The 27,065-nt window shown below is 39.3% G+C and overlaps 1 non-coding gene across 1 annotated transcript in view; it reads right to left on the bottom strand.

The window, feature by feature from the left end:
• The window catches only part of LOC111763815 (uncharacterized), a 39,625-nt gene extending 19,557 nt beyond the window's left edge, over positions 1 to 20,068 (bottom strand). Inside the window, exons 1-3 of the transcript XR_009180477.2 lie at positions 19,977 to 20,068; positions 18,796 to 18,922; positions 16,606 to 16,734 (exon numbers count right to left, since the gene is read on the bottom strand). This is a non-coding gene — a transcript (uncharacterized protein). The remainder of the gene's footprint in view (positions 1 to 16,605; positions 16,735 to 18,795; positions 18,923 to 19,976) is intronic.
• Between the last annotated feature and the right edge of the window lie 6,997 nt (positions 20,069 to 27,065).

Genomic DNA, 27,065 nt, shown 5'->3' on the forward strand with positions numbered 1-27,065 from the left:
AATAATAAATAAATATTTTAAAAAAATAAAAAAAAAATAAAAAAAAAATCCTTAACAAAATACTAGCAAACCAAATCCAACAGCGCCTTAAAAGAATCCCATGAACAAGTGGGATTCAATCCCAGGTACGCAATGGTGGTTCAACATAAAAAAACTAACTAATGGAACACCTTAAAGGAATGAAGAAAAAAAATATATGATCACTGCAACTGATACTTGGAAAACTAGAAATAGAAGAATGGGAGCAGATGTGGCTCAAGCAGCTGAGCACCTGCTTCCCACATAGGAGGTCCTGGGTTTGGTTCCCCATGCCTCCTAAAAACAGAAACAGCAACAAGCAAACAAATGAAATAACTAAACTCAGGGAAGCCAATGTGGCTCAGTGGTTGAGCACCAGTTTCCCACATATGAGGTCCATGGTTCAATCCCTGGTCCTGGTAGCTCACATACACAAAAAAGAGATAGAAGAAAACTTCCTTGTAAGATAAGAGTACAAATGGAAACCCTGTTAACAGCATACTTAATAGTGAAAGACTTTTAGTTTTCCCTCTAAGATCAGAAACAAGAAAAAGTTGCTCAATGTCACCATTATTCATCATTGTATTAGAGCAATTAGGGGAAAAAAATGAAAGGCATTCGAATTAGAAAGAAGTAAAACTTTCCCTATTTGCAGATTTATATATAACCCTATATACAGAAAATCCTGAAAAATCCAGAACAAAGCTACCGAAACTAATAAACAAATTCAGCAAAGTTGAGTGGTACAAGATCAACACCCAAAAATCAGCAGTGGTTCTATGTACTTGCAAAGAACAATCAGAAGAGGAAATCATGAATATAATTCCATTTACAATAGAAACTAAAAGAATCAAATATCTACAAACAAATCTAACCAAGGACATAAGGTATTTGGTACACAAAAAAACTAAACACATTGCTAATAGAAATTAGTACCTAAATAAATGGAAGGACATTCTATGTCCATGAATTATAAGACTAAATATTGTTCAGATATCAATTCTACCCCCAAACAATTTAGATTCAAAGCAATCCCAATCAAAAGTCCAACAGTCATCTTTGCAGAAATGGAAAAGCCAATCTTCAAATCTATATAGAATGGTAAGGGACCCTAAATATCCAAAGCATTCCTGAAAAAAAAAAAAAAAAAAAAAAAAAGGAACCATGTTGGAAGATTCACATTTCCTGATCTTAAAATTCATTACAAAACCACAGAAATAAAAACAGGACAGAATAACTTTCTTCAGTTTATTTCTTCTTCTTTTTTTTATGAAGTAGAAGGTAGGACTGGGTTCCTGATTTGGAGGATAGAACACAAATGTAAATCAGACCGTGAGCTTCAAAAATGAAAATACAACAGAGCAAATAAGCTGAAATAGTGACTGGACCCATGACATTGGCCTCAATTGGAAGGATTGCTACTGAGATAGTAATCTAAATATTTTATTTCTTTTCACTCTACTCAGATCACAAAAGACGTGCACTATAATCTTCTATAAAATTAGAACTAAATAGTTTGTGATGTATGTTAATTTGGCTTCTTTTTGGCCAAAAGATTTTCTTATCACAGGACACCATAAATTCTTCATTTTCTCATCTTTGAAACTATACTTAATATTGACTGCCCATCATCTTTTTTTTTTTTAATTTAGTTTTCTCCCCTATTGATGAGATATTATCTCTACATTAAATGTGTTGATTAAAAAGACTAAATGACTCAAACGGTGCCCAGCAGTAAGGAGAGTTAAAAGGCAGTTAATCCAAGGGTGAGATTTGCTTAAGGAACCCAAACTAAAGATTTACAGTAGACAGTAACAGAAACTAAAGATACTAATGGTTATGTGGGTTTTGTTCAATTTTGGAACAAGATGTGTTTTTAGGCATGACAAAGAAAGGATGTATTTATACCATCTGGCTTTAAAATACTCCCACAGCATACTATGTTGGTAAATCTAACTATTGCCATCTCTGAAATATCCTATATGGTAGTCTTTAAGCATGGGCTATTAAAGTCCAAATTAGCAATGAACACATGTAGTATTTTACCACATGTTCCCATGAGAATAAAAACGTTCACCACCCAAAAAAACAAATATTCAACTAGGTTTAAAAGCCATCTGGACTTCTGCAAAGGTGAAGGATTAGAGAGGTAGAGGGCTCACTTACTCTCCCAGAAAAATAGCTAGAGAACTGTCAGAAACTGTCTAGAAAACAATACTAGGGCTTTAGGACACCAGGGGAAGGCTAGATACCACCCAGAAGGGAGTAGCAAAAGAAAGGAACCTCAACTGGCTTGAAAGATCCTGTGAGCAGACCTGCTACAGCAGCTGCTGGTGCCTGTCCCCCTACCCTCAGAGCAAACAGCAGTGGGTCCTCCAGCCCATGGACAGCAGCTACAGACTGAGGGGCTTGCAGGGATCCTCTTCCCCAAGAAAGGAGAGAGGGACACAGCCCACAACAAACTGATTTTGGCTAGTGAATTTGGTCTGCCGCATTCCAGGGGCACACACTTCCAGGCCAGGTGGGACCATGACATTGTTTGCCCTGAGAGCTAGCAGGAAGCTAAAGAGAATCTGCCTTCTGAACCACCCTCCCTACTAACCTGCAATGGTTGCTGCCAATACAGATGGAGGAAGGGAGGGTGCAGCCAGTCAAGGGAAAAGAGCAGCTTCCGAGAAAGTTTCTCTGTGACCCTTTGCCCACCCAAAGGGGCACTGCTTCTATACTGCTGGCCCAGGTAGGGTTACAGTGAATGCATCTCCCTGCTACTGTCCAGATTTTGAGCTGAGGGGTCTGCTAACGGATGCCATCTACTGGCAGACCAGAAAAGTGTATAAAAATGAGGGATAAATAATAATAAATAAAAGAGGTAGTCTGGCTCCTTTACCACCCCTCTCTCTCAAGGCCCTTGGGAACTGACCTGCACCCCACTGACGGGTCCACAGCCCTGGTTTGAGCAGGTAAACTGGGGCAACCATGAAGATACAGAACAGGATGAACCAAGAATCAACAGTGATAGCACAGACACTTAACTGTAAATCTCTAGGCATGAAAGAAACTGATGAGCAGAGTAAACTCAATTATAATCAGATGCCTAGATATCAGCAAAAAATCATAAGCCACACTAAGAAAAAGGAAGATATGGCTCAGGCAAAGAAACGAATCAAAGCTTCAGATGAAACACAGGACTTGAAACAACTAATCATTGTTGTTCACACAAATCTCCTAAATCAAATCATAAAGTTGAAGGACAACATGACTAAAGAAATAAAAGATATTAAGACATTGAGCACAAACATTTTAAAACATGAAGAGAAAAATAACAGAGCTTATGGAAATGAAAGAAGCAATAAGATTAAAAATATAATAAAGGCATAAATCAGCAAATTTGAAATCACAGAAGAAAGAATTAGCGACGTAGAGGACAGAACAGCTGAACCTGAAAAAGAGAGAAGAGAGAGAAAAGAATGGAAAACATTGAACAGGGGCTCAGAGAGTTGAATGATAGCACAAAGCTCACTAACAAGTATGTTATGGAATTCCAGAAGGAGAAGAGAAAGGAAAAGGGGCAGAAAGAGTATTTGGGGAAATAATAGCTCAAAATTTCCCAACTCTCTTGAAAAAACATGAATATACATGGCTAGGAAGCACAGCGTACTCCAATCAGAATATTTCCAAAAAGACCTACTACAAGACACATAATATTCAGGATGCCAAATGCTAAAGATAAGAAAAAAATTCTGAGATCAGCAAGAGAGAAGCAAAAACACCACATACGAGGAATACCTGTAAGACTTAACACAATTTCTCTTCAAAAACCATGGAGGCAAGAAGACAGGGGTATGATACAATATGGTACTGAAAGAGAAAAACTGCCAGCCAAGAATTCTTTATCTGGCAAAACTGTGCTTCAAATATGACAGTGAGTTTAAAATATTCACAGATAAACAGAAACTAACAGAGTTTATAAACAAGAATCTGGTTCTGAAGGAAACACTAAAGGGAGTTCTACAGCCAGAAAAGACAGGAGAAAGAGGCATGGAGGAGAGTGCAGAAGTAAAGACTATCAGAAAGAGCAACCAAAAGGGTAAAAAGATGGACAAAAATGAGAAATGACATTTGGAAGCCAAAGGATAAAATGGTTGAAGTATGTAATGCCTTTACAGCAATAGCACTGAATGTTAAAGGACTAAACTCCCCCGTCAAAACACATAGGCTGACAATGGATAAAAAAACACGAGCCATTTATGGCTATATGCAGAAGACTCACCTTAGATCTAAGGATGCAAAAAGACTAAAAGTGAAAAATTGGCAAAAAGATATTACACAAAGAGTAACCAAAAGAGAGCAAAAGGGTAGCTATACTAGTATCAGACAAAACAGACTTTACATGCAAAAAAAGTGATGAGAGATGCAGAAGGCCAATATATTAATAGAAGGGACAATCCACATGGACGGTGTAATAGTCCTAAATATCTATGCACTAAACCAGGGTACCCCAAAATACATGAGGCTAACTCTGGGAAAACTGAAAGGAGAAAGAGATATCTCTACAATAACAGTTAGAGGCTTCAATATGCCACTCACATCAATAAATAGAACTAGACAAAGATAACAAGGAGACAGAAATTGAACAATATGATAAACAAGCTGGACCTGACAAATAACACTGCACACCAAGTTAGCAGGTTATAGAGTCTTCTCAAGTGTTGCTGGATCTCTCTCCAGGATAGACTGCATGTTGGGTGACAAAACAGTTCTCAATAAATTTAAAAAGAGTGGAATTATACAAAGCACCTTTTCTATCGTAATGGAATGAAGATGGATATCAATAATAGCAGGAAAGGGGACAATTGGCAAATATATGCAGGCTAAACAACATGCTTTTAAACAATCAGTGGGTCAAAAGAAACAAGAGAAATTAGTAAATATCTCAAGACAAATGAAAATGAGAACACAACTTATCAAAACTTGTGGGATACAGTAAGCAAAGACAGTGCTGCAAGGGAGATTTCAGTGCTGCAAGGGAGATTTATAGCCCTAAATGTATACACTGAAAAAAATAAAAGAGCTAAAATAAAAGACCTAACTGCACATCTGGAGGCTCTAGAAAAAGAACAGCAAAACAATTCTAAAGCAAAAAAAGAAAGAAAGAAAGAAAGATTAGAGCAAAAATAAATGAAACTGAAAAAAAAAGAAAATCAACAAAACCAAAAGATGGTTCTTTAACATCAATGAAATTGAAACCCTTAGCTAGGCTAACAAAGAAAAAGAGAAGATGAAAATAAACCAGGAATTAAAGGGAGAGGGGCATTACAAATGACAACATAGAAATAATGATCATAAGAAGATATAAGAAACTATATGCCAACAAATTACACAACCTAGATGAAATGGATAAATTACTAGAAACATATAAACAGCCTACACTGACACTACAAGAAATACAGGAATTCAACAAACCAATCACAAGCAGAGATTGAATCAGTCATCAAAAATCTTCCAACAAAGAAAATTCCAGGACTAGATGGTTTCAAGGTGAATTCTATCAAACACTTAAAAAGAAATAAGACCAATCCTGTTTAAACTCTTCCAAAAAACTGAAAAGGAGGGAAAATTACTCAATACATTTTATGAAGCCAATATTACCCTAATACCAAGGCCAGATAAAGATACTATAAGAAAAGAAAATTACAGTCCAATCTCTCTAAAGAATATAGATACAAACATTTTCAACAATATACTTGGCACACCAAATCCAACAGCATATAAAAACAATTATACATCATGATCACGTGGGTTTTATTCCTGATATGCAAGGTTCCACGTTAGAAAATCAATTAACATACTACTACATTAACAAATAGAAGGGAAAAAAAAAACTCACATGATCATCTCGATTGATGCAGAAAAGGTGTTTGGGAAAATCCAGCATTCTTTCTTGCTAAAAACACTTCAAAAGGTAGGAACAGAAGGAAAGTTCCTCAACATGATAAAAGGCATATATGAAAATCCCACAGCCAACATCATACTTAATGGGCAGAGGCTGAAAGCTTTCCCTCTAAGATCAAGAACAAGACAAAGGATGTCCACTGTCACCACACTGTTATTCAAAACTGTGGTATAAGTTCTATTAACAGGTAGAGCAATTAGACAAGAAAAACAAATAAAAGACATCCAAATTAGAAAAGAGGAAGTAAAAATTCTCACTATTCGCAGATGGCATGCTCTTATATTTAGAAAATCCCCAAATATATACAACAAAGCTATTGAGTTATTGAATTCAGTTACGTGGCGGTATACAAGATCAACACACAAACATCAATAGTGTCTCTATACAATAATAATCAGCATGGTGAGGAGGAAATAGAAAAAAAAATAATTCCAGGGAAGTTCACTTAGTCCAATAGATAGGGTGTCCACCTACCACATGGGCCTCCTTGACGCGTGTGGAGCTGGCCCATGCACAGTGCTGATGCGCATGAGGAGTGCAGGTACCACGCAGGGGTGTCCTCCATGTAGGGGAGCCCCACGCACAAGGAGTACGCCTTGTAAGAAGAGCTGCCCAACGCGAAAGAGGGTGAAGCCTGTCCAAGAATGGCGCCATACACATGGAGAACTGACACAGCAAGATGACTCAACAAAAAGAAACACAGATTCCTGGTGCTGCTGATAAGGATAGAAGTGGTCACAGAAGAACACACAGTGAATGGACACAGAACAGACAACTGGGGGAGGGAAGGAGAGGAGAAAAATAAATAAAAAATAAAATCTTTTAAAAAAAATTCTATTTACAATACTAACAAAAAGACTCAAAATATATGGAAAATAATTTAACCAAGAATGTAAAGGATCTGTATTCAGAAAACCACAAAACACTGCTAAAAAGAAATAAAAAAAGACCTAAACAAATAGAAAGACATTCTGTGCTCATGGACTGAAATACTAAACATCATGAAGATGTCAATTCTACCCAAACTGATTTCTAGATTCAATACAATACCAATCTAAAATCCAACAGTCTACTTTGCAGAACTAGATAAGTCAATTACCAAATTTATTTGGTAGAGAAATGGTCCAGAGGAGCCAAAAACATTCTAAAAATGAAGCGCAAAGTCAGAAGACTCACACTTTCTGACTTTGATATGTATTATAAAGCTACACTGGTCAAAACAGAATGGTATTGGCATAAAGACAGACACACTGATCAATGGAATCAAATTGAGAGTTTAAAAATAGACCCATACCATATTCTATGCTCAAATAATTATTGAGAAGCCTACCAGGTCCACTTTAGTGGGACAGAACATTCTAGTCAACAAATGGTGCTGGAAGAACTGACTATCCATATCCAAAAGAATGAAAGATCACTCACTATACAAGAAACAACTCAAAATGGATGAAAAGTCTTTCAAGGTAAAAGCCAAAACCATAAAACTCCTAGAAGATAATGTAGGGAAACATCTTCAAGATCCTGTAATAAGGTGGCGCTTCATAAGCCTTATATCCAAAGCATGAGCAATGAAATAAAAAATAGATAAGTGGGACCCCCTCAAAATTAAACACTCCGCACCTCAAAGGACTTTGTGAAAAAGGGTCAAAAGGCAGCCTACTCAATGGGAGAAAATATTTGGAAATCACATATCCATCAAGGGTCTAGTGTCCATGATATATATAGGAACGCTTATTCACTGTTAGTGGGAATTTAGAATGGCACAGCCACTGTGTTGGCAGTTTCTAAGGAAGTGAGTTATATATCTGCCATGTAACCTGCCAATACCACTACTATGTATATACCCAGAAAATCTCAGAGCAGGTACAAGAGCAGAAATTTGTACATTGGTGTTCACAGCCTAATTATTCACAGTTGCCAAAAGATGGAAACAACCCAGTTGTCCATCAACTGTCAAATGGATCAACAAATATACATGCACATGATGGAATATCATCAGCTGTAAGAAGATAGGAAGTCATGAAGCATTTGACAACATTGATGAACCTGGAGGACATTAAGTGAAGCAAGCCAGACACAAAAGAATAAATATTAAATGATTTCACTATTATGAATTAAATATAATGATCAAACTCATGGAGTTAATAGCTAGACTATAAGTCACCAGAGAATAGAAGGTGGTTAGGGAATGGAAAGCTGAAGTTTAATCTGTGCAGAATTGGTAAAAAGGTTGTTGGTAAATGAATAGAAATGGTGATAGCACATTATAGGGTTTATAATTGGTAGCACTAACATTTGGGTACGACAGTAGTTGAAAGGGAAAGTCTAAGGATGTGTATATAACTAGAAGAAAAGCTAAAAAATGGAACAAGTACAGAGCACAGTGAATCTTCTTATGAAAAATAAGTATGGTCAATTGTGCATATATAAGAATGTTTTTCTCTAAACAGAATAAATGTACATTAATGTTACAAGAGGTTAATACCAGGGTGATATTTAGGCAAAAATACAACAAAAATGAAGTATGGAAGTAGTGTATAGTAATATGTAATAATCTTCAAGTATGCTAAGTGAAAGAAAACAGACAAAAAGTGCTACGTATTGTATGATCCATCTATGCAAAATATAAATACAAATAAATTACAGAGCCAGAAATAGATTAGCAGTTATGTACACCAAGGGTGTGTGATGGTTAGGCTAATGTGTCAACTCGGCCAGGTAACTGTGTCCAGTTGTTTGGTCAAGCACTGGGCTAACTGTAATACATGAACATTTACGAGCTTTAGTCATTGGCGAGTTTACTGCATAGATGGTTGATTACATCTACTATCAACCAGGGAGATTACCATCAGCAATGAAAATGTTTTATCCAATCAGTTGAATGCCTTAAAAGGGGCAGTGATTTCAGTATTCAGAGAATTTCTCAGCTTATGTTTGGACAGCTAACCTCTCGCAGAAACTCATTAAGGACCGTCACTGGACTTTCATCAGAGCCCCTGGTTTGCAGTCTGGCTGTGGAACCTGGACTTGTGCATCCCACAATCATGTGAGAGAATCTTATAAAATCTCATACTATTTACAGATATCTGCTGTTGATTCTGTTCCCTGGAGAACCCTGAACAATACACAATGGAAGGATTGAGACATGACACTAAGGAAGAGGGGTTTTGTTTGTTTGTTTTTTCTTTTTTTTTTCTGGAGTAATGAAAATGCTCTAATATTGACTGAAATGATGAACGCAAAATTTTGTGATTATACCAAATGCCACTGATTGTACACTTTAGATGAACTGTAAGGTTTATGAATATTTTTCAATAAAATTAAGGAAAAAAAAGCCATATGACCCTTCAACTACTGATGGCTGACTGAGGCTAGCTTACCACCAAGATCAAAGATAAAGAAAACTTCTATCTGCTAGGGGATTAGGAAACCAATGATCTATTTGTTACCTGCAGATGATTTGGGATCATCAGAATTCTCAGTCTGGGGGTAGCACATAATCTTCAAAAAAACCACTCCATTTCAAAAATTTCCATTCTTTTACAGTACAATTCTTTTGTTTCTAATTTCTTCCCAACTGGTGTATCTTTCTCATATATGTGCAACTAGTATTAGTTTTGCTGCTTGCTATGGGTGAAATCCAAAATCTTATATCTGCTCTATTCAATATTATTTTCATTTAATTCTGTAATTTCATTAGTTAATTCTGCAAAGTATTTGGGATATGGTATACACAAAAGACATTACATGGTACTGTTAATATGCCATGTCTATTATTAATGCTTAATTAAAGTTCTAAGATCAAAGAGAATCTTGATTCTTTCTTAAGTGAACAAAAGGTGAAACTGAATTAAGAATTTTGTCTAACATAAAATGGAGCTAGTTTATTTGGTGAAATATATGAATATCAAAGGTCAAAGTCTGCAGATTTTGTAGCAAGTAGTCCAGTGGAACAGATTGGATATCATCAAAATCACATTCATTTCTGGCCAAAACCACAAGTTTAACTGACAGCTCAGCTACTTCCCGGGATGTTCTATGTTCATAGGCTAGCCTTTGGTTTCTAGGTCATTTGATGAGGATACAAAGCTCCTTTAATATTAGAAAAATGAAATGATAAATACCAGGTCATGTGTTTTTTCTTCTAGTTAAGAATTCCTATTGCCACAATCAACCTAAAAATCAGATGTTTGTGAAGCACTTCCTTAGAAATTCTCATGATCAGCAATTACTCCAGAAAGTAACTATTTGTTATATAAGGTCTGTGAGCTTGCTTATTCTAATAATTTCAGTGAGAACATACACTATTTATCCTGTTATATCTGTCTTATTTCATACAACATGATGTCTTCAAGGTTCATCCATGTTGTCTCATGTATCAGAACTTCATTCCTTTTTACTGCAGAATATTCCAGTGGGTATGTATAACACATTTTGTTTATCCATTCATCAACTGAGGGACACTTGGGTTGCTTCAATTTTTTGGTATTTGTGAATAATACTGCTCTAAACATGATCATGGCAATATCTGCTTGAATCCCTGCTTTCATTTCTTTTGTGCATAAACCTAGAAGTGGGATTGCCAGGTCATATGGTAATTCTATACTTAACTTTCTGAGGAATCACCAAACTGTCTTCCACAGCAGCTGCACCATTTTACATTCCAAGCAGCAATGAATGAGTGTTCCTATTTCTCCACATCTTCTCAAACACTTTTAATTTCCCATTAAAAAAAAAAATAGCCACTTTAGTAAGTGTGAAATGGTATTTCATTGTGGTTTTCAGAACTATTTTAACTGGTCTCTTGCTTTTCTGTTTAACATGAATGTTAAATCCATGTATGACAAGATTCCAGATTATGATGTCTAATAAGGTACATGAATCATGCTTTTAAAGCAATAATTTAGTGGATTACCTTGATCAGCATCCCAGTCAATCCTTTATAAACATTTATTTCATATTGTCCATGAGGTATAGGGACCTCATGAATATGACAAGGCCAAACATGAATCTACAGGAAGCCAAAAATTCACTTAAGGACAACTACAAAACAACCAGCAAGATGGCAGCGGAGGAAGGAGCTCCTAGAGTAAGCTTAGTAAACACCCAGAGCTATATGGAGCTGGCTGAGGAAATCCTGTTTGGGTGCTCAGGAGACCAAAGGGCATCCTGTCACATCCTAGAAGGAATGGAAGGAGGAGACTGCCTATCTGCATAGTAGATTCATAAGTAGAGCACTCCATGCCACGGAGGCCAGTACCCATCCTCCACTGGAGGCACAAGCCACTTCGGGAGCTGTTCCGCGGCTGGAATTGAAAGCTCCACTTCCCAAAAATAGGGGAGAAGAGATGGCTGGGCACTGACTTCAGCTACTGAGGAGTAAATTCAGTGGGCTAAAGTATAATCCTGAGAACAGCTAAAGTTTGAGCCTGTTCAAGCCAGAAAGACGCCAGTGGTTGCCACCTTACTTCCCTGCCTGGCACGAGGGGAAGCGGGGCGGACTGAAAATCACAGTGCTGGTGGGGACCGGCTTCTTCCATACAGATCAAACTGCAGGTTTAGCCTAAGTCTCAGCCCTACTTCTTGAGGGAGGAAGCTAGGACGACCTGTGCCAGCCTTTACAGCAAATTACCGGCCAAGCCATGGAGGCCAGTGGTTGTCCTACTTTGGCAGCGCAACCTGCCCCAGGAGCTATTCTGTAGTTGGAATTGGAAGCCCCATTTTCCAAAAACAAGGGAGGAGGAGACGGTTGGCCACGGATTTTGTCTACTGATCAGTACACTCGGCTGGCCAAGGAAAAACTCTAGGAACAGCTAGGATGTGAATCTGTCCAAGTCAGAAAGAGGACGGGGAGCTGCCATTTTGACTCCGCACCCAGCCTGAGGGGAAACTGGGCTGACTGAAAATAACAGTGACTGTAGAAACAGGTTTCTTTCACCGAGATTGGCCTGCAACCCTAGCCTAGGCTTTAGCCTCACCTCTGAGAGGGAGGAGGTTGGTGGGCCCTGTACTAGCCTATCCAGGTAACCACAGGTACCATGGGCTGCAGACTGAATAATCCAAAGTCTACTGGGGCAACTGTGGTCATCTTGGACCCACACTGCACAGACTGCTGCCCACACTTGCAGCTCCATCCCTGCCCTTGGCAGGGGAGAAAGGGGTGCAAATCCTCATCAGTCTTTCTGGGCAACTACAGTCTAGGCCTACAAGATTTGGATTATTCCACAAGGCTGTGACTCTGTCCTAACCTGGCAAAGGAGAAAGCTGGAAGAAGCCTCATTGGTCCCAGGGACAATAAGGGCAGCTTGAGCCTCCACAGCTATAGCACCAACTACATCCTTGGCTCCTACTGCAAAACCAGCAAGGGAGAAAGGATAGAAAGCCCTAAACTAAAGAGAAAAACTGTACCCAGAATAAATACTCTAGTAAGCCAGATGCCAAGACACCAATGAAAAATTACAATCCACACCAAGAAAAGGAAGTTATGGCCCAGTTAAAGGAACAAGATAAGCCTCCAGATGATATAAAGAGTTGAGACAACTAATCATAGATGTTCAAACAAATCTCCTTAATAAATTCAATGAGATGGCTAAAGAGATTAAGGATATTAAGACATGGGATGAGCACAAAGAAGAATTTGAAAGCTACATAGAAAAACAGATGATCTTATGGAATGAAAGGTGTAATAAATGAAATTTTAAAATTGGAATCATATAATAGCAGATTTGAGAGGCAGAAGAAAGGACTGGTGAGTGAACATACAAAAGAATAGATTTAAGAAAAAAACAGAAAAAATTGAACAAGGTCTCAAGGAACTACATGACAGTAAAAGGCAGGCAAACTATGTGTCTTGGGTGTCCCAGAAGGAGAAGAGAAGGGAAAAGGGGCAGAAGGATTATTTGAAGAAATAATGGTAGAAAATTTCACAACCCTATTGAAGGACATAGATATCTATCTATGTCCAAGAAGCACAATGTACTCCCATCTGAAAAACTCTGAACAGACCAACTCTGAGACACATACTAATCAGAATGTCAAATGCCAAAGACAGAGAGAGAATCCTGAGAGCAGCAAGAAAAAAGCAATGCATAGCATATAAAGGATACCAATAAGATTAAGTGCTGATTTCACCAGAAACCATGGTGGCAAGAAGACAGTGGTCTGATATATTTAAGATACTACAAGAGAAAAATTTCCCACCAGGAATCTTACATCCAGCAAGACTGTCTTTAAGAAATGAAAATGAATACTGATAAGCTGAAACTGAGAGAATTTCTAACTAAGAGAGCAGATTTTTAGGAAATGCTAAAGTGTGTGCTAGAGCATGAAAAGACAGGAGAGAAAGGCCTGGAAGAGAGTTTAGAAATGAAGATTAGATCAATAAAAGTAACCAAAAGTGTCAAAAGAGTGGGGAAAATAAAATATGACAGATGAAACTCAAATAGGAATAAAATTAACCAATGGTGTAAAGCACTTGTATTCAGAAAACTGCAACTCAATATTAAAAGAAATTGAAAAAGTACTAAATAACTGGAAGAACATTCCATGCTCATGGATTGGAAGACTAAATATCATTAAGATGTCAATTCTACTCAAGTTGATATACAGGTTCAATGCAATTCCGATAAAAATTCCACCAGCAATTTTTTTTAATTGAAATCACGATTATCAAAATTTGAAAGGGTAAGGAATCCTCAATAGGCAGAAACATGTTAAAAAGGAAAAGTGAACTCTCAACCCCAGACTTAAAATTATATTACCTAGCTATAATTGTGAAAGCAGCATGGTACTTGGATAAAGACACCCAAACAGACCAATAGAACCAAACTGATGGTTCAGAAACAGACCCTCACAAGTGATTTTTGACTAGCCTTGTCAAACCCACACAGCTCAGGCAAAACAGTCCATTCAATACAAGGTGCTGAAAAAACTGGATATCCATAGCCAAAAGAAAATGCATCAAAAACCTAAATATAAAAGAACCACAAAGCTTGTAGAAAAAATTGTAGGAAAATATCTTCAAGACCTGATGATAGGTGGTGGATTCTTAAAGGAGATAAGAGGAGAACTGAGATGACTACTGACGTTTAATGTATGTAGAAGTTTTAAATTGCTTTAATGTAAAAGTGTGGAAATGTATAGAGTGGATGGTAACAAATAGTGAGCAACAGCTAGTTTATAAATGGGGATGTGGCTGAAAATGGTAGTCTAGGGATGTAAATGTCAATTGACAGAATGCTAGAGAATAATCTAGAAACTGAATAACACAGTAAACCAAGAGGTGGATAAGAACTGTGGTTGATGGTACAGATGCAAGAGTGTCCTTTGTGAGCTAGAGCAGATGTACATCACTACTGCCGGGTAGTGGGAATGTGGAGAAGCATGGGAAAAATAAAACTGGAGTGACCTATAGACTGTGTTAGCAATAATAATGTAACATGCTTGCATCTATGCCAAAGATGTACTGTGTTGATAGTGGGGCAGTATGGAGAATGTGTGCCAAATGTACACTATCAGAGTGTGAACTATAGGGTAAACTATTATCCATGTGTTGCAGCACTCCAAAATATGTTCACCGAGTGTGTGAAGTATGCCACAATGATGGGGGAGGTTGCTGGTACGGGAGAAGTGGGGTGGGGAGTTGAGGGGTATACAGGAACCTCTTATGTTTTTTAATGTAACATTTTTTGAGATGTATATCTTCAAAAAAATACAATTTACCAAAATGATAGGGATGGGGGGATGGGGAGTGGGTATATGGGAACCTCTTATGTTTTTTAATGTAACATTCTTTGTGATCTATCAACTTTAATAAAAAAAAAAGTGTTAAAAAAAAATAAGTACACTATGGACATGGTAACAATCAGATGATATTATCCATAACAAATGTTCCATCACAGTGTGGTGTGTTGATAGATTGATGTTGTTTGGGAATGCTGCATATGTGCATGATTATTTTATAAGTTAACAACTTCTGCTACAAAAAATATATTTAAAAAAATAATAGTAGGGTGAGTTGGGGGAAAAATACACCAAATGTAAGATAAGGACTATGATTAGCAGTAAGGTTCTGACAATATTCTTCCATAATCTGTAACAAATGTCTCATGACAATGCAAGGTGTTGGTGGAGGGTTGATGTATGGGTTCCCTTTATAACATTATACATGTTAGCTTTGTAAGTCTACAACTTTTACTATACACTTACTGTTTATGTATGTTCATATATGAAAATAATATAAAGATGATAATAATAATAGGATGGGTTGGGGGAAAAATACTTTATTTATAATATTTTGGCACTGTACTTTAATAATTAGTTGAAAATGTTTAACAACAATGCAAGGTATTGGTGGTAGGGTGAGTTATGAGAGTCCTGTATGATGCTATGTATGTTTGCATCATAAGTTTACAACTATTACTATATATTTATTGTTTAGGTATTTTTGTGAGTGATATACCTCTATAATTTTTTTAAATGAAAAAAAGAATAAATAAGAACTACCTAGCAACCTAAAAAGGTGTCAAAAACTTTTTTTTAAAAAGTCACTTCTAAAGGTATAATTTTCCTAATGCCAACCTAACAATAATATAACTTCATGGCTGAAAATGTTTGTGACTATATAATATCTCTTTATAGCCTTTATAATGGTTTGCCATAAATTGACTTGTCCAAAATTAGACTTACTATCCCTGCTAAAAATGAAAAATAAAAACAGAACTTAAGAAGTTATTTTGGGCGGCAGACTTGGCCCAGTGGTTAGGGCATCCGCCTACCACATGGGAGGTCCGCGGTTCAAACCCTGGTCCTCCTTGACCCGTGTGGAGCTGGCCCATGTGCAGTGCTGATGTGTGCAAGGAGTGCTGTGCCACGCAGGGGCGTCCCCCGTGTAGGGGAGCCCCACACGCAAGGAGTGCACCCCATAAGGAGAGCCGCCCAGCACGAAAGAAAGTGCAGCCTGCCCAGGAATGGTGTCATCCACACGGAGAGCTGACACAACAAGACGACGCAACAAAAAGAAACACAGATTCCCGTGCCGCTGACCGCTGATAACAACAGAAACGGACAAAGAAGATGCAGCAAAGAGACACAGAACAGACAACCGGGGTGGGGGGGGAAAGGGGAGAGAAATAAATAAATATTTTTTGGAAAAAAAAAAAAAAGAAGTTATTTTGGGGAAGCGGACTTGGCCCAGTGCATAAGAGCATTCGCCTACCAGGGGGAGGTTCGCGGTTCAAACCCAGGGCCTCCTTGACTGGTGCAGAGCTGGCCCATGTGCAGTGCTGATGCAGGCTGATGCGCACGAGAAGTGCTGTGCCACGCAGGGGTGTTCCCCATGTAGGGGAGTCCCACACGCCAAGGAGTGCGCCCCATAAGGAGAACCACTCAGCGCGAAAGAAAGCGCAGCCCGCCGAGGAATGGCACCGCGCACACGGAGAGCTGACACAACAAAAAGAAACACAGATTCCTAGTGCCACTGATAAGGATAGAAGCGGTCACAGAAGAACACACAGAGAATGGACACAAAGAGCAGACAACTGGGTGGGGGGGAGGAGAGAGAATAACTAAAAAATAAATCTTAAAAAAAAAAGTTATTTTGAAAATATGAAAGTAGCTCAAAATAACCATATTACCTTTATGTTCCAAAATCACTTTGCACTCTGAAAGATACCAGCCTTCCTCATCTCCTCGAAATCTTTCATGGAATCATAATTTCTGTAGAAATCTGCATATGCCTTTTTTCTTGGTTCAGCCACACCAAACTAAAAAGTAACACATTCCATTAGGATTTATTTGATTATTAGAAATCCAATATCTTAAGACAAGGTAATATCATAATATATTTGCATTCACCTTTAATTTGAACACTATTTTTTCCTAAGACAAGTAGTGGAGATGACACAGGATGCAAAGAAAGAACAAAAAGCAACCCCAGGGAAACTAGGCAGTAAGAAGGGCCCTCCTCACCCAGGGACAGATTCTTTATTTCACTAGGGGTGGGAGGGCGGCAGGCCTGGACAGATTGGCCAGAGAAAACACCCAAAAAGTTAAAAGGTGTTGGTAAATGGCCTTCCCGCCAGCAAAACAAAAAAACAAAAAAACAAAAAAACAAAAAAACAAAAAACCACAGCTGAGACTTGCTAAAATATTCCGGTTTAACATGAATCTCAAAGGAGATTGAGATTGACAGAGTAACCATTTGCCCCTGCAAGGCACCGGAAACTTTCTATCTGGCAAGAACAGCTCTGGATGATTTACTCTTGAACATCATCTAAGCCTTAAGTGTAGGCACTGACCCATTTTACAAACGAAGAAACGGATTCAAAGTTTAATTGACTTGATCAAGGTCTAGGAAAAAGCACTAGTTGGCAAGTGGTTCAGCCAGGACTCAAACACAAGATTGTCATGTAAGTTTTGATTCTCCACAAAACACTGTCTAGTGGATTTCAATATGTGGTTTATAAACTAAATTCAAATTCTATCCTGCATATAAACAAACACCAGTGCCAAACCACGTCAAGGAAAGTGCTACAGAAATACACAGAACTGTGCTACTTGATGGAATAACACAGTAAGAGCCCTTTACCTGGCCATAGTTTTACCACTTCATTTCCTACTTGACTCATCACCTTCTCCCAGTAGCAAACAAACAAGAAGCAGTTGCTCCAGTGCCACTCTATGAATTGAATGAAGTTTGTGAGGGTCCACTGCTACACAAAGCAACTGGGAGCGTTTTGTTAGAATAAGAAAATTATTTTTCATTTTAAAAAATATAGAACACTAAGGCAGCAAGAAATAAAACAGGGTAAGTGACACCAAAGAAATTAAAGCAAAGTGATTTTATAACTCCCACATAAATTATCATGTTGTCTATTTCATATTAAATGGGAGATTTTTTTTTTAAGTCAGAAAAAGCTTAAAAAGCATATAAATTACCAGTTTAGGTTCACAAGATCATGAGTAACTTGAAAGGCATAAAAACCTACACTCAGGCCTTATACAGACAAGCCAACCTAAGGATTTAAGACAAGCCTAATTTATTTGATAGTAATTAGTAAATGTAGGAGAAAATTTCACAATCAGAATAAATTCTATTCACTCGCCTCTTAAGATCTACCCCATATTCATGAATTGAAGCTTACAGCCCATTAAAATGACAAAAAATTATTTACTGCAGAATATATCATATAACACAGAAGTTGACTGAAACTGAAAATTGATCAAAATCAGGAAGAAATAAAAAGTCAGGTCTTCAAAAGCATTCAACACTAAGTAGGTATGGGAAATGAAAGAAATGAGCATCTATTAAGATCTCCAAAGTTGCTTCCTGCCTTATTTTCTAATAAGAATCTGGGTTCTTCAATGTTTTGGGAACTTTCCTTCCAATCAAACATAAACAGGAAACTAAACACAAACGCTATGACTAATTTACCAAGCATTTTTTGATTTCCTAGCACAAAAGACTGCTCATGCATCCAGTATGGCCCCAGCTCTTAATTTAATAGAAGGGCCAGAACCTAAAGCAAGTATTGGTTAAAATACATTGTGTCCAGTGCTATAAAATGGCCTGGTATAAAGTGCCTGAGAAACCATTCCTCTGCTTACTTAGCTTCATTAAAAGGGGGAGGAAAACCTATCTAGGGATATGACGTGCTTTTCTGCCACAGTAAGTTGAAGGGAGGGAGGGAAAAAGAAAGGGAGTACATTTAAGAGAGAAGAGTCTTCAAAAGATTCCCAACTACTGGTTAAAAAAAAAACCACAGTTTAAAACTAAAAATGCACATATTTTATGACTTTAAGAACAAAGTAATAAACATACACACCTTGTAGAGAGCTGCAAACCCCAGCGACACCACAAATGCTCCAACAATATGAATTCGCAGTCGCTTGGCCAAAAGGCCTCGCATCTGAGGTTTCGCCAAAGCACTGGAAGGCATGGTAGTTATGCTCCTTGATAAGTAAAATAATAACAATTTTAAAAACCCATCAAAACAGGAAAGTAAATTACCTAAGGAAATATGCTAAGATATTTAAGAACAAGCTCAACAGTGGGCTGGCTCCTCCCACAAAGCCCAAGCTTAGCTTGCTTCATCTTTTTTCTCTCATAAGCTGAAGGATTACTCTGTATCCGAGGTAACAACACCGGTACAGCACTAATAAGCAAAGAAGCAAAAACTACAAACAAAAAATTCCACGAACTACAGGAAAGACAAACGGTGGCTCTAGATGGGTAATTTTAAGTGTAAATTCATTTACAGCATTCACTCTTCTAAAAACCTATCAACTCATTTAACAAGACAATCCTGTGAGGTAGCCCCATTTTATTAATGGGGAAACTGGGGCACACAAAGGTTATGTAACTTCTACAAGGTCACACAGCAAACCACTAAAACAATGGCGGGAACGGAGGCACAGTGCCTCGAGAGCCCATGCCCGTAACCGCCAGGCCCGAGGCTTCAACCGAGGACCCGAGGGTCGCTCCTTGCAGACCTTGGGTGGGAAGGTCGTGGGCGCGTAGAGGAAGCTACGAGACGTCAACCCCTCGAGACATATCCTCCCACAGCTTCCTAACTCTAATGACACACACACACACACAAAACAAACCAAAGAAAACACAAAAACCAAACAGCGAACGCCCAACGCCGAAACGTTTCTGAATGCTTTACCTACACTGTTCCTTCAGCCTTAAGACCCGCTGAAGGGAAAACCACTCCCCCCCCCTTTCTACAGGTGAAAACACTGGGATCGGACAAGTCAAGTGACCTAACCAAGGTCACAATAACTCGGGAACTCGGAGCCAAGACCCAGCTCGGCGACTCCGAACCCGGCTGCCCTCCTGAGGCCCGTCGTGGAGGCACGCGGGGTTCAGCACAGGCGACAGGTTCCAAGCACTCCAATACAAAAATGCGAAGTCACAACTTAATTCCAAGACAAGGAGAGGACGGGCGGCAGGAGGCGGCAGTGCGGGAACCGCAATGATGATGCAAAACCTACCCGGACTCACCTTAACACCAACGTCCTTCCTTACAGACAGAAAAATGGACGGCACATTAGCAACGCGCAGGCGTAGAAAGAGATGCGAGGACCCGGTAACGGTGGCTGACACAGTTCAAAAGACTTCTGATGCGCTCCCCCGCTGTTCGCAGCTCAAGTTCTGCCTGTAGTTGGGTTCTTCCCTGAGTGATGTTAGACAAGCGGCTTGCCCTCCTCACTCAGTTTCCTTAGTAAATTAGATACTAATCTTATTTGTGCACAGAATTTTTATGAACTTACTAGGGAATTCAAAGATATTTAATATATGGAAAAAATATTAATGGACCCTGCAATTACAATACAAATGACCCTGGCTCCAAGGATTTCCCAAACCATGAGAAGAAACCGATCTTTTCATTATAACTATCCTTTTGCGAATAACTGCTTGACTTAGGTAAAGGGAGAATAAGATTCAGCTGCAGACTATTAGGAACTCAGAGCCCAGTGGATGAGACAGACATAAACAGGTTAATAACAGTGGTGGATGCTACCACAGAGACAAGACCCAGCTATTACAGAAGCAACTACCAGCCTGGCAGAGCTGCTCAAGTCTTGGCAGGGGAGTATTTGTGTGGGGTTTTGAATAAAGGGTAAGTGTTTTGAGGGAAGGCCACCAAAAGTTCGTGGAAAGTGGTGAAGAGTACTCTTGGGCCTTAGGGGTACCCAGCTTGGTGGAGATTTTTTTAAAAACTAGATTTGCTCAGCATTAAGTCAACTCATCAAGCACTGCGAAAGTTGTGAGGGGGACACAAAAGATGCATGATACTGGTGCAGCATATATTGATTGAGCACCTACTATGTGCCATGTTCTGCCATACAGCAAGACAAATCCAGTGAGGGCCTTCTTGTAGGGCACTCTTGTTGGGGAGTCTTTATCCTCAACTTGCTAAAAGATGCTTGGCAGAGTGAACCCTTTCAGCCACACAGAAAGGAGCTAATTTTTTGAGAGTCAGAATTAGGGCCCTCCAAAGTAGGTCTGGATCTCAGCAATATTTTTTTCAGCCTTCTCATAAAGGGGCTGGTCTGCTAAAAATCTGTACATGAGATTTGTGCAAGAGGTAATTTGTTCCCACTTCTCCATTACCACCCCACCATTCGCCCAGAAAATGAACAATAACTTTCAGAATTCACAGGGATTACTGAGTGCTGAAACCAGCAGGAAAAACTTCATGGAAGGAATGGAAAAAATGAAAGCAAAGCTGAGCCTCAGACTAAGGAGAAGTAGAGATATCTGAGAGGCAACACTGGGAGAAGTGGGCAAAGCAGACAAACTCAGTGAACAAATCCTGGCCTATATAGAAGGTTGAGTGGTTGTTGGAACATTGGATGGATGGGGAAGCACAGAACCAATCACAGTAATCCACAGTGAATGCTGAAGATGACACACAATTAGAACCTGAATGGTAGACTTGAGTAGAGACTCTAGATGACTTGTGCAGGTTCTATTTGAGCTCCCAATAAACCTGGATTTGAGTTCCAGCTCTACCACCTTCAAGCTGGCAAACTACTAAATTGCTTAACCTTTCTAAGCCTGCTTTCTTCTCTCTAAAATAGCTAATAATGGTACCCACTTTTTTGGGTTGTGGTACAAATTAAATGCTATAATGCATGTTGTGCTTTGGAGTTATGTGTCCCAGAAAAACATGTTCTTAAACATAATCCATTCCTGTGGGTGTGAACTCTTGTAAATAAGACCTTTTTATGAGGTTGCTTCAGTTAAGGTGTGGCCCAGTTGAATCAGGACAAATCTTAATCCTATTACTGAAGGCCTTACAAGGAAGGTCACAGTGAGAGAAAAAAACAAAGGAAGCAGCCAGAGACTGGAAGTCAATGGAACAAGAAGCCAGAAGAGGTTGCCTTGTGTTTGCCCTGTAAGAGAAAAGCCAAGGACCAAGGACCAAGGACTGGGAAGCCGATTTGGCTCAATTGATAGAGTGTTTGCCTACCACATGCAAGGTCCAGGGTTCAAACCCTGGGCCTCCTGACCTATGTAGTAATGGCCCATGCTCGGCGCTGATGTGTGCAAGGAGTGCCCTGCCACTTGGGGGTGTCCCCCGCATAGGGGAGTGCTGCACACAAGGAGTGTGCCCGTAAGGAGAGCTGCCCCATGTGAAAAAAGCGCAGCATGTCTAAGTGTGGAGCCACACACACAGAGAGCTGGCGCAGCAAGATGACGCAACAAAAAGAGACAGATTCCCAGTGCTGCTGACAAGAATCCAAGCAGACACAGAACACACAGTGAATTGACACAGAGAGCAGACAACTGGGGGCAGGGGGAGGGAAGGGGAGAGAAAAGGGGAAAAAAAGGACCAAGGACTGCCAGCACTAGCCCTAGAATACCACAGTTTTAAGGGAGAAAGCATTGCCTTGGTGACAACTTGATTTTGGACTTCTCCTAGGCTCAAAACCATGAGCCAGTAAATTCCCATTGTTTAAGCCAGCCCATTGCATGGTATTTGCTTTTGACAGTCAGGAAATTAAACACATGTATAGTGCATATTGACAAACAAACGTACTGAATATGCAGTCTTTGTCCATTTTGCATATACTGCATCCATTCCTTCTTCTATTGGCAGTATCTGTTTGTCCTTCCAGGAACCAACCCTTTCCCACTTCCAGCCATGTGGTTATACATGGGTTAAACTGCATTCCAGTCAGGTATATGATCTGGGAGTGTTCAAACAGTGTATCCCATCCCCTTGGACATGGTGGGCACAGGACCCTGGTCAGGCCAATGAAATGCAATTATAGAACTTGTTGGGAATTAACTGGAAAAAAACCAAAAAGCTATCTTTTTTATTTCTTTAGGGGATGTAGTAAGGGGAGAGTTGGGGGCTGACTGATATGGGAGAATTTGAAGCCAGAGATATTGTGTGCCTACAACATGCCAGGCACTATTCTGGTGTACAAGTGACATATGCAGCTTATGTCTAGTAGCACTAGGGAAAAAGAAAATAAAAATATTTCAGATGGTGATAAGGGCAATAGAAAAAAATGGAGTAGAGTAGCAGGAAAGAGAGTGTGTGAAGGGGGTACTGTTGTATATTGGATGCAAGGCAGTTTGACTGCAACCCAGAGGAGAGGTTGGACTTGTTCTGCATGGCCCCAAAGGATAAACTAGGAAGGCCAAGGTGGAAGTTACTAGGGGTTAAAGTTCAATTAAGTATTCACAATGGTTAGAAATCAGGCCCCTTTAAAAGTGATCCTCAACCATAGGTCTATTCCATTGGGTAAACAAGGCTCCTTGATTAGAAGAAAAGCAAAGCAATAGTCTTGTTTCTTCTATGTGTTTTCGTCATTGCCTTGACAACCAACAAATCAACATGCTAAGTTAAAATTTGTTGAAAAGTTTCCACTTTCGTGGAATGGGCTTAGGCAGATCTCCTGTCCTGGCTTTTTCATTACCATCCTGCTCTCAAGGTGTTTCTGAGAAGACCTGGGTCCTATCACCTGTGCTCTGCTCCCTCACAGGGCAGGAAGTGTGTATGATCCCTCACAAGGAAAATTACAACCCCAGGAACTAAAAGAAATAAAACTGGCCTGAAATAAATTAGGCATAATAACCTCTAAAAGTGGAAACTGTTTCAACCCTTTCAACTATAAGACTTATTAATCCAATAGTGTCAGTGGGAAAGGCCATGAATAACTTTGTGGATTAAGAAAATGTGAGGGTCTGAGAAACAAAAAACAAAACTAATCTCTATATAAAGTAAGATAGCAGCAGTTACTATATTTGACAAGCATAAGTGGAAGATCTGCTGCTCTTTTACATATGACTTATTTTGACTTTCAAATCTAACAAATAGTAAAAGATTGCAGAGTCAGAATTAGATTATAGAGGTATAAGATAAGAGGGGAATTTTTTTTTTCTGTATACTGTTAAGTTATCAGCAAAATCTAGGATTTCAGAGATGGAGCCAGATAAAGCAGCTGGACTTCCTACTTAGCATACCTACTTGTCAATCACTAAGAAATCACCTGCTAGGTTCAATAGGAAAACCAATATGACTCATAAGGGGCCAGCTCCACAGGAGATATATTCTTAAACTGAGAATTGGATTCTGAGGACCCAATGAGGATATGGACTATCACAAAGCTGGATCTGGGTTTTTGTTTGTTTGTTTGTTTTGTTTTTAACTCAACTATTTGCAAAATGTAGATAAGGATCTAAGGAAATTTTAGTGACTGGTAAAATAATGCTTTGATTTCTCCTTAGTGACCTTTTTATTGATTAAGCAAATGCTATGAGTTAACATTTGAAAATGATCAGCTGCTCTGAGAGAACAATTAAGGTTCCCATAATTTCAGGTGGGCTGCAGGCTAGCTGGCTGGCTCTGTGTGCTCCAGGTAAGGCAGCCTCTCCCGGAGAGAGCCTTAGCTCTAACTGATGTGTCTGGCACAGAGTGAGGGGATGCTCAGAAGGACCCAGTGGGGCTTAGGGAGGGAACTGCTGAATGATCTAGGCTTAACCCTGTCTCACATCCAAATGAGTTCCTTGCAGCTCATGCCAAACAACAGGGATGGTTCACAGGAAGCCCAGCTCTTCTCTTAAACGTGGTTGCACACCTCATGCTAGGAAAAGAAACATGGTCAGTGTTCCAAATAAGTTCTTAAATCAGTTGTACTATGAACAAGTATTTGCATTTAAAATGTTATGTTAGGGAAGTGGACTTGGCCCAGTGGTTAGGGCGTCCGTCTACCACATGGAAGGTCTGCGGTTCAAACCCCAGGCCTCCTTGACCCATATGGAGCTGGCTCAAGCACAGTGCTGATGCACACAAGGAGTCCCCTGCCACACAGGGGTGTTGCCCGCATTGGGGAGCCCCATGTGCAAGGAGTGCGCCCCGTAAGGAGAGCCGCCCAGCATGAAAGAAAGTGCAGCCTGCCCAGGAATGGCGCCTCACACACGGAGAGCTGACACAGCAAGATGATGCAACAAAAAGAAACACAGATTCCTGATGCTGCTGATAAGGATAGAAGCGGTCACGGAAGAACACGCAGCAAATGGACACAGAGAGCCGACAACTGTGGGGGGGGGGAAGGGGAGAGAAATAAATAAAAAAGAAATCTTTAAAAAATAATATTAATAAAATAAAATGTTATGTTAGAACAGTGCCATCCAATAGAAACATAATGCTAGCCTTATGAATACTTTTACAATTTCTAGTAGCCACATTAAAAAAGCAAAAAGAAACAACTTTATTGAATTTCAATATTATATTTTACCTTATGTCACCAAAATATTATTTCAACATGTAATGAATATAAAAATTACTAGACATTTTACATTCTATGTTCATACTAAGTCTTCACAATTGGGTATTTTTCACTTATACTTCAAGTCACACTAGCCACATTTCAAATGGTCAATAGCCACATGTGACCCTATTGGACAGCTCAGTATTAGAACATTTTAGACATAGGAAAATGTTCATGATCCATTGCTAAATGAGGCTTCAAAACTATGTAGCATGAAATAATTCTATAACATATGCATACATACATATGTATGTAAGTGTATGCAGAAAAGTATTAAAAGGGCATACACCAAATCTTGGAATATTTGTGGATAATTTCTATATTTTATTTTCTACTTTTATGTGTTCCGAGTTTGGGTGTCTTACTTTTATGGTTAGAGAAAAACAAGTAATAACTGTGATTTTTTAAAAAGAGTGATGTATTAGTTTTCTATTGCAGCTGTAACAAAATTACCATAAACTTATAAAACACACAAATTTACAATCTTATAGTTGTGTAAATCTGAAGTTTGACATGGGTTTACTGGGATAAAATCAAAGTTTCTATGGGACTGCATTCCTCTCTGGGCGCTCTAGGATAGAACTAGTTTCCTTGCCTTACCCATCATCTAGAGGCTATCTACTTTCCATGGCTCAAGGCCCCTTCCTCCATCTTCAAAGTCTGCTACACTGCATCTCTCTGTTGCCATCACATCTCTTTCTCTGACTCTCCTTTTCTGCCTCCCTCTTCCACATTTAATGACCCCAGTGATTATCCTGGGCCTACCCAGATAATCCAGGATAATCTTCCTATTTTAAGGATAGTTTGTTACCCACCTAAATTCCATCTGCAACCTTACTCCCCTTTGCCATGTAACATAATCTATTCCAGGTTTATGACATGAACATCTCAGGAGAGCCATTATTCTGCTGACCACAAGAGATGTAGTAATTAGTACTATCTAGCAAATATTTCTATTATTCTCTCATGCACACAGTAACATCACACTTCCCTGCTTCCTATAAAGTTAGGCTCAGGAAGCAGATGTGGCTCAAGCAGTTGGGTGCTGGCTTACCACACAGGAGGTCCTGGGTTCAGTTCCCAGTGCCTCCTAGGGAGGACGGCAAGATGGCAAGCTGACACACAAGATGATGCAAGAAGGAGACACAGTGAGAAGGCACAATGGATAGACACAGTAAACGGGCAGTGGAGGTGGCTTGGGCAATTGTGTGTCTCCCTCCCACATGGGGTTCCCAGGTTTGGTTTCCAGTGCCTCCTAAAAAAGAAGACAAGCAGACACAGAGAGCACACAACAAGCAGACACAGAGAGCAGACAGGGAGCGTAAACAACAAAAGGGGAGCAGAAATAAATAAAATCTCTTAAAAAATAATAAGAAAGTTAGGCACAGCAATGTGACTTGCTTTAGCCAGTGCAGTATGTAACACTCTGTATAGATGATGTAAGAGCCTAGCATGTGGTCTACATCTGTTATGATGGAAGTATGGGTTGAAATGGCACCTCTGTCAGCCTAGTAAGCACAGCCCTCTGACTAGCCTGTGCCAGTCATGTACAGTGAATGAGAAATAAATGGTGATTTGTTATTCCACTAAGATTTGGGGGTTCTTTAGCTCATTCTGATGGTTGCAGAAGGCAAGAAATCTATCTGTTGTAGTAAGCAGTGCATGTGTGTGTATGAATGCTGAGACAGTGAGAATATGAAAAGGAAATGGGGACATTAAGGTGGCACTGAAGGTAAACTATGTTGATCACTAAAGATGGCCTTGTTCCATCCTTAGGTCATGTCCACGATTTCCCCAGTTT

Source organism: Dasypus novemcinctus, chromosome 14, assembly GCF_030445035.2.
Source record: "Dasypus novemcinctus isolate mDasNov1 chromosome 14, mDasNov1.1.hap2, whole genome shotgun sequence".
Lineage (NCBI taxonomy): Eukaryota > Metazoa > Chordata > Mammalia > Cingulata > Dasypodidae > Dasypus > Dasypus novemcinctus.